This window comes from Prosopis cineraria, unplaced genomic scaffold (genome assembly GCF_029017545.1).
Source record: "Prosopis cineraria cultivar Desert tree isolate PC_DT_omini unplaced genomic scaffold, ASM2901754v1 PC9, whole genome shotgun sequence".
NCBI lineage: Eukaryota > Viridiplantae > Streptophyta > Magnoliopsida > Fabales > Fabaceae > Prosopis > Prosopis cineraria.
In genome coordinates, this window is record NW_026555340.1 from 12,519,305 (window position 1) to 12,528,300 (window position 8,996).

Below are 8,996 nucleotides of genomic sequence, written 5' to 3' on the forward strand. Positions count from 1 at the left end.
TAACAAGATTTCTTCTTCCATCAAAACTGCTGTGTCAGGTTTTATGTGTTTTAGCTCAAGTTAGGGCTAACAAGGATTTGGTTGAAAACTTGTCACAGCCCATTGATTCTGCTAACTGGCTCTTTCAAGAAATTAAAGCTTTGCAAAGACAAGTTCAGGATTTAGAATATAAGCTTGATTTCCGTGGACAAGGAGCAAGGACCTTGAAAGAATTTCAATTGAAGCTGAACGCGTTGCAGGGAACGAAGTAAATAGCTTTTTATTACCTTGCAACAGTTTTAGTTAAGTGCACCTATTTATTAACATAATTGTGAAATAGAGTTAATTAGAAATTAATTAAGAATTATTTACTCCAGATTTATAGGAATATAATTATGAGATTGTGGGTGTAAATGAGTGATTTGATTTTGTTTATTATTTCCTTATACAGTCAGCTCATGTAACTCATGTACATATCCCGAATAACAGAGTGGAACTTTCAAGCTTCTGGTCCAAATTCCTACATGGTATCAAAGCAAGTTGACTTTGACCTAGAAATTGAAGGCATCAATGTTCGACCAGAAGGGGAGTCTGAGTTGAGCTGCTTGAGACTGTCTTCCGTGGGTTTCGGCACCAAGATTCTGCTAATGCACACCCATAGAGAAACTCCCTATGGGTTGAGTTCTGCCAAATGGTCCTCTCTTCTTTTGTCTGACAAGTTCAACGGACACAATTATTATGAGTGGGCTCAACCCATAAGGCTTGTTATTGGTGGTTATGGCAAGCTGGGCTTCAGTACCAATGATTCCAAGACACTAGATGGGTTAAACACAATGGCCACGTTGAAGTGGGAGATTAAGAACTCGATGGTGGTTTTGTGGTTGGTCACAGCTATGGCTCCCATAGGTTCGATGTTCTCTCACGTTCTTGCTGATGGTGAAAGATATCTGGGATGTTGTTCGAGAATCAAGCTTGGATGGTAAGGATGGTGCTTGATCATATGATCTGAAAATTAAAAGTTGGTAGATCAAACAAGGTGAACACGATCTTCAAGAGGTTTGGTTGGAACTGGTTGCAATATAGCAAGAGATTGACCTCAACACAAGGAGGAATGGTTTTGTGCCCGTGATGCTACAAGGTATAAAGAAAGTTTTGAGGATGAATATAACATCCTGAAATTTTAAAACTCAGATTTATTTTAAAAAGATAAAATAAAATATTTATAATTAAATTAAAATTAAGAATAGTATGATAGAGGTCCCGAGTTTGAATTTTTCTAAGCAAAAGTTTGATTTTATTTTATTTTTAACTATGAAAAAATTATCAAAGTTGACCCAGACTTTTGTATCATAATAAAAAATATTGGGCCATTTCTTATAATTTTTTTCAAAATATTTTAAGATCAATTTTTTAAAGAAAAACAGCACCTAGAAGCTAAAAATAGAAACAAAGAAAAAGAAACGCACGGACAAGAGAGTGAGAGGAAGAAGAGAGAAAGAAGAGAGGGACTTAGGCTCGAATCTGGAAGGCTTTGTAACTGTTGTGAGCTCTACTACGCAGTAGGCAAACTCTCTACTTCAATCATCTTCCTTTCCTCTTGATTTTCTTCAATTTTTGAAAGATAAAATTTTTGAATTTTGATCCCAAAGTTTTTATTCTTGTAAGCTTTGGTTTTTTTGGATCCTTGAGAGGTTGTTTTGAGTTTTTATATGGTGCTCTAATATTTTGAGTGGGTATTTGGATGAAAAATGAAGTTTAATCAAACCCTAAAAGGTTGGGTTTTGTTCCTCAATGGTTTAAGTCTATTGATTTAGTTATAATTTTTCTATTTGAGCCCAATAAGATTTAAATTAAGGTTTAGTTTTCATATAAGGGCTAATGGTAAAAGTTGGTGACACTAAGTAAGGTTTTTAATTGATTAAAAATTATATGAATTGGAAATTGGCCTAGTGGTAGCTAATAAATGGTTTTGGTAGCTAAGTGGTATTATGTGAATGGTTGGTTTAATATATGGACTATTGGGATAGATTATGATTCATTGATTCAAGTTGTGTGGTATGAGTTATAGTCTTCTTCTATGTTATTTGCCATGATAAGTGATGTGAATCACTTATATGTTGTAGGAATTGTTAGTGAAATTTGTTTAGAAGTTAAAAGATAAGTCGAGTCATATTTTTGTATAAGGGGAATCCTTTTGGTACAAAGAGGTTGAGATAACAAGGAAATTTATATTTTATATTGCTTTATTTAACTATTTTGAGTAAATAATATTATCTAGCATGCATTATATGTTTCACATAATTGAATGCAAATAAAATGTATTTTATAAGGGTTTATGGGATATTACTTTGATATTAATGCATCTATGTTTATTATCTATTTAATAATGATGTTATTTATGAAAATAAGATTATTAGCATACATTGTGGTCATAAAAAAATGAGGAGTTGTAGTTAGAGAGTGCAACTAGATTTGGTACCTTAGATAGGTTAATGAACTGCTTAAGAGATGAATTATGAGTGTTATACTACCTTGAATGTTGAAGTGGTCAATACTTGGGAAAGGTAGAAAAGGGTAGAAGGCATGATCTTGATGGAAGTTCACCAATGGGGAGATGCAGTCTTATGATATTCTATAGCTCACTGTCAGTACTCAGTGTTGCCTTTCATATTGTGGGCTCAGTACACTAAAGTGGTTAGTGGATTAAGTATTTGACACCTCTCAATAGGGGAGGAAATCCGACATATGAAGTGTAAGGTTGAGTGCCTAGGCCAAGGTAGCCCTTACATAGAGAGTAAATTAAGCTGGCTTTAGAAGGGAGTTAGCTTTGACTGCTCAGGATTCTCGTCGAAAGAGCACAGGTGGTTCAGTGGATCAGATCATGCCTTAGTTTATATTTTATTCCTATGAAGGTACAGTGGGTAAAAAGTTTACCTACAAGCTAAAGAGTACCAAGGGGCACTTTGTTAGTCAGGAAAGGTCATATCAGCCTATCTCATACATTCAAGCATTTTAATTAGTTAATTATATATTATTTTGAATCTATTATTTATTTAATTAACTATGGCTTTCCTTGTAATAAGGAATATTGATTTCTCTGTTACTGAGATTGTAGTTGTTTCACCCCTTTTTTTTAATAATATTTACAGGTCTAAGCAAAGGATCCAGTAGTGGATGGAAAAAAGAGCCAAGCTAAGGGTTTGCTTGTGGGTTTAAAGATCTGCAACCCCCTTCTTTTAAGCAAGTATATTGTAATGTATTTAGGTTAGGGTGTCAGTAGGATGTGACTACACATATATGTGCATATGTGTGGATTGTGTGCTTGTGTATGCATTTTTGCCGCTTATAGACATGTGTTTAGGAAACTTGGTTATGGTATGTGGTTTTGATGGATTAATTTGATAGACCAAGTTTTCACCACAAGTAAATGTTTATTTTGGTGTGTGTGTGTATATATATATATATATGAATATATGTGATTCTACACGTAATTACAAAGTAGTTGCATTGTGAATTGTATGCTAAAGGCAAACATACACCTTGGATAGAGAAAATGGGTACGTGGGCTCCACGGGGATCTCTGAGCTTAGTAAAAATATTTAGCATGTGTATTTATATAAATACATAGTGTTTAGATTGATTTTTGACCACTCTTGTATGATTTATGCATTTTGGAGGTTTAGAGTCCATTTTGAGAAATGGCACCCGGGTGGTCAAATTTTGATATAAGGAGTTTTTCTATCATTTAAATGTTCCATCAGGTACTTTTAGTCCTATTTGACGTGTCTAAAGTGTTCCCATAAGTTTGGGACCCTTAGGATGAGATTTGGACAATTTTAAAAATGGTTTTTACCAAAAAACTGTACTTTTGCATCCAAGTATCCAAATCTCAATCCAACCATTGGATTTCTCTAAAATTTAGATCATAAGTAAAACTTTTTATAAGCTTTATGTGGACTTTAGAATCACGTTGATCAAACACCGGATGAAGAAATGGTGCAGTCCGAAATTTGGTCATGAGGTGCTGTCATGACAACAATAATATTGATGTTGGGACATGCACAAATTTTAATCTGTTTGTTGGATCTTTTTAAAATTTGGCACACTAGTAGTACTCTTTGAAAGTGACAAGTGGGCTCTAGAATCACTCTGATTAGAGGTCGAGATGATGAAATGATGCACTCCGAAAGTTGGTCCAGAGATGCTATCATGACAACTTTTGACAACAAAAAAATAACCAAATGTATAACGTGTCCAAATTTTAATCCGATAGTTGGATCTTTTTAAAATTTGGAAAAACTAATTAATACACATTAGAAGTGACGTGTGAACTTTGAAATCACTTTAATCGAAGGCCAAATGGTGAATTGGCACCTCCCAGAAGTTTGCCTGGAGGATTGTCATGACTGTAGATTAATATTGTCATGACAGCAATTAAATGCCCTTGTTTGTCTAGTTTTCTTTCGTGCACTATATCTTAATTCTTCAGAATTTTCTAAAAAAATTTTGATTTAAATGTGTGTTTTGCTATAGTGTATCTCTTTAGTGATTTAAATAATTTGTTTCCTAAGTTGGTTTTAGGATCAACTTGTTAACCACACTTAGTTTATTTGAATTGTGTGATTTTTGGATAACACTCGGGACAAGTGTTACAATGGGCATGTGTTTCAATTCATGCTAGGCCTTCATTACTTCTTAGATGATGTCCATATCAGAATCTTGGCTCGTTCACCGTTACCCTTTACTTGAGATGCGTTTGGTGGAGTTTGTAGAGAGGCCTCTCATCAAAAGGGGATACTCACTAACCCTATTATAGTACCTTCTTCATCTGAATCCTCTACTATAGTAAGCATGAACCTCGATCAAGGTATGAAGAAGACAAAAGGGAAAATATTATGTGTGTTTATTGTAAAAAGATAGGACACATGAAAGATTAGTGTTGGGATCTTCACGAGAGGCCTACTCACTAGAAACCACGTGAGGGGAAGGCACGTGGGTATCAAGCTGCTCTAGAGAGTGCCACAAACAAATCTAGTTCCATTCCTAAAATTGCTAAAGACTAGTTAACCAAGCTCTTAGAGATGTTAAATACTTTACAACATTCTAAGCAACCATCTCAAATCTCACATTGCTTGTGTGGCTACACAAGGTAATAGTCATTATGCTTTGAATGCCACTTTCCATAAATCATAGTGGATTGTTGACTATGGGGCCTTATATCACATGATTGCAAACTCCACAATGTTCACATCATATTTTCCATGTAGTAGGCTTGAGAATATTGATATTGTTTATAGAACGTCTTCTTCTATTACTGAAAGGAAAGCATTACTATTTTTGAATTTTCACAATTGGATTCAGTACTTCATGTTCCCTATTTACCTTTTAATCTGTTATCCATAAACAAGTTGACTAAATAAGCCCATTGTAGTGCTCACTTTTTCTCTACTCACTGTATTTTTTAGGATCTCTTATTAAGGAAGATGATTGGCAATGTTGAGGAGTATGATGGGCTATGCTACCTTGATGAATCAACTGCAAGTAGTCTCTGGTCTTGAATTTGGTGCAATCTTGTGTCTACCTCAAAGAATAATGATATTTTGTTATGGCATAAAAGAATTTGACATCCTAATGTTTAGTATTTAGGTCGTTTGTTTTCTCATTTTTCATTGAATAAAATTTTTGTGATACTTGTGAATTGGCTAAACACCATCATTCTTCTTTCTTGCGCACTGAATACAAAGCCTCCAACCCTTTTTCTATTATTTGTAGTGATGTATGGGGTCCTTTGAGTGTTCCAAACCAAACTCAAGCCAAATTGTTTGTTACCTTTATAGATGATCATACTTGTGTGTGTTGAGTTTATTGAATCAAAGAGAAATTTGAAGTGGCATCTATATTCTTGGAATTCTACACCATAGTTCTTAACCATTTTCACACCTCTATAAAAATTCTTCAAACTAGTAATGGTACAAAATACCTAAATAAGGCCATGAGTGAGTTTCTAAAAATGAAGGGCATAGTTCACAAAACCTCTTGTGCCAATACCCCTTAAAAAATGGGATTGTTAAATGTGAAAAAAAAAATTACTAGAAGTTTACCATGCTCTTATATTTACCACTCATGCCAAAATAGTTTTGGGGAGATGCCATCCTTAATGCCACTTACCTCATAAATCGAATGCCAACCAAAAATTTTAACCTATGCCACCACTTGATCTCCTTCATAAAGTTCATTCTCCATGCCACCTTGAAACTTATCTTCCATCGAAAATTTTTGGGTGCTCAACTTTTGTCCATCTTAACTCTGCTTCCAAACTTGAACCCAAGGTTGTCAAGTGTGTGTCCATTGGTTATTCTTCATCTTAGAAAGGTTATAAATGTTTTTGACCCCTCTTCTTGTACCGTCTTCCCAAACATTACCAAACTATATTCATTTAATACATGAAGGTAATTAGATCTTGTCATTATTTCACATATGAGTGTCCCAAATCACAATCTTGTATCATTAATCACTTTTAAGACCTTAACAACAACCAAATATACATTTTCCACTTGATTGAGCAAATATATCAACAAAAATACAACTATACATAAATTTGGTCACTTGACTCCATTTCAACACAACATGACTCATCTCATAAAATCACATAAATTCACACTTGGCCAAATTTCACTCAATTATCCATTCAAACTACACAACTTTATGCTTGGACTAATATCTTAACCCTACATATTATATTTCACACCATTTTATATCACTAACCTAAATTACATATATAACCACGATATATGTATGCATTGTTATGGCAATTTATAAAAATTATAAGGACCCAATTAAATGAAAAATAACTACAATAACCATATTAAAAATCAAGTGAAATTATAAGGATTAACAAATTAATTTTCTTTAAGGTAAAATAATACAAACCATTCAGTAAATAATAATAATAATAATAACAACAACAACAACAACCAAACCAAGGATTTCAGCCTTCTTTCTCTTTCCTTTTCCCTCCCTCAGCTTCAAGCGAACCAAAAGCCAAGCCCTCCATGATTCCTTGGGGGAGTATCCCACTTGACTACAAGTGAGCGTTTTTTCATTGTTCGTTCGATCCCCAAACGAATTGAGTCCCTTTTAACCTCTCAATGTCATTCCCAATTCTCCTAGGTAGGCATAATTATTGAGTTAGGTACATATGATAAAGAGAGGCGTAATAAAAGAGCAAGGGATTTGGTCATGATTGTCGGCGTGACGTGTTAACAACTGTCCATATGATAAGAAGAGGTGTAATATAGAGACGTGTTAACGACCGATTAATTGAATGATTGTGAGAAATTTTGTCATATATGACAATACTTAATACGGAATAGAGTTTCAACACAGAAAGGGTGTTTAGATTTTTTTCCCTCCAAAGCCATGATTTAATGAGATTTAGGCTCGGTGAGTAGTTTAACTATATTAATTTAATAAGTGTTTTATATAGTAAGATAATAACAGTTTGATTTAAACGGTTGTTAAATATTGTCATATAATATGAAAAAATATTAATTTTTAAATATTTTAAAAAAATAATATAAGTAAAAAGTATTTTAATTGGGAAGATTGTTTTAATTTTCGGACAGAAATGTATGGTTGTATTTTTCAAGTCTAGTTAAAGTCCAACTGCTATAATTGACGAATGAGTGTAATTATACCACTCATTAAATTCAGATGAATCTGAACAAAGAAGTCGCTTCTTTTGACCCAGAATCGCACTACCACTGCAGGGGGCGGTCGGATTGATGATGCGAATGGGTTGTTGACACGTCTCTTTACAATTATACCTAATTTCCATTTATTAAGCGCCAAATATTGTTTTGTTTTTTATTTTAAACAGTTTTTATTTAGTCGTAGTTATTAATTATTTACGTACCCACCGGGAACGGTGGTTCTTCTGGCGTGAATGGTGCTGTTACTTTTGGGCCCGAGATTGCGTTGTGGAATGGATGGCACATATCAGTGTGTTGTGGTTTACCACTTTAACTAACTTTGATAATAAAAGGCCCAAAAAAACCCATTAAACTCGTCCTATAAATTTGAAGATAAAAGAATAAATTGATTCAATTTTTTTTTAAAAAAAGTGAAGTCTAAATTATATAATTAACAAAAATTATTTTTAACCATTAGGTTTCAAAAATAGCAGAAAAAATATCAAAAAATTATTAACAAAGATTAATAAAATTTTCTTGGTCCATTTTCTATTATTTTTGGGTTTTTATCTGTAATTTTTAAATATTTTACTATAATTTTTGATGTTTTGTAACTTTTTAGGTTCTTTTTCTCTCATATTCTGGTCACTTAACAATCAAAATTAAATTTTTCTTAATGATAGAAACTAGATTTCATCATTTTTTAAAAGTTGAATGAGAACATTACACTAGAAATAAATTTAAAATCCCAAATTAGGGTTAATTATCATTTAACCATAAATTTAATTTTATGATTAACATATAAAATAAAAAATATATTGAATTAGTTGTGATCGGAAAAACAGTTTGACTATAAAATACTAAATCACTCTCTTACTCGATTTAATAAAATGTTTGATTTTTAAAAACTTCTTTAATTTTCATCAAGTCTTGTATATACTTCTCTGTATTTTTTTTATTTTTCACGGTACCACCAAGTTCCAAGCATATTTACAAGTTAATTTTAGGATACTTTTTTGAAATCAAAGAAATTATTCAAATTCATTAACTTCTTCTATAAATTTAATCAGTTTTTAATTTTATTTTTATTAAATATATATACTTTGTTAGTATAAAGGAGTAGAGATGTGCAAGGCCCCACTGCTGATAGTTATTTTTTTAATTTTAATGCCAACAACTCCGGACGGCGCAGTTACTTTTTTTAATTTTTCGGCCGAGAATTGCATTGTTAACTTGTTATTATGTCTTCGGATCAATTATTGCAGTCGGTTTTTTTTTTATATAGAAATAGAATTAGCTGACAATAAATTTGATCTTTTTTGTTTT

General features: G+C 32.7%; 1 long non-coding RNA gene across 1 annotated transcript; it reads right to left on the minus strand.

Annotated features, from left to right (window-relative positions):
• Window positions 1-321: 321 nt before the first annotated feature.
• LOC129319313 (uncharacterized) lies at window positions 322-7,159 on the minus strand. Its single transcript, XR_008595476.1, has 2 exons — window positions 6,148-7,159; window positions 322-1,110 (listed from the first exon to the last, which is right to left on the minus strand). It is a non-coding gene; the product is annotated as an uncharacterized LOC129319313 (long non-coding RNA).
• Between the last annotated feature and the right edge of the window lie 1,837 nt (window positions 7,160-8,996).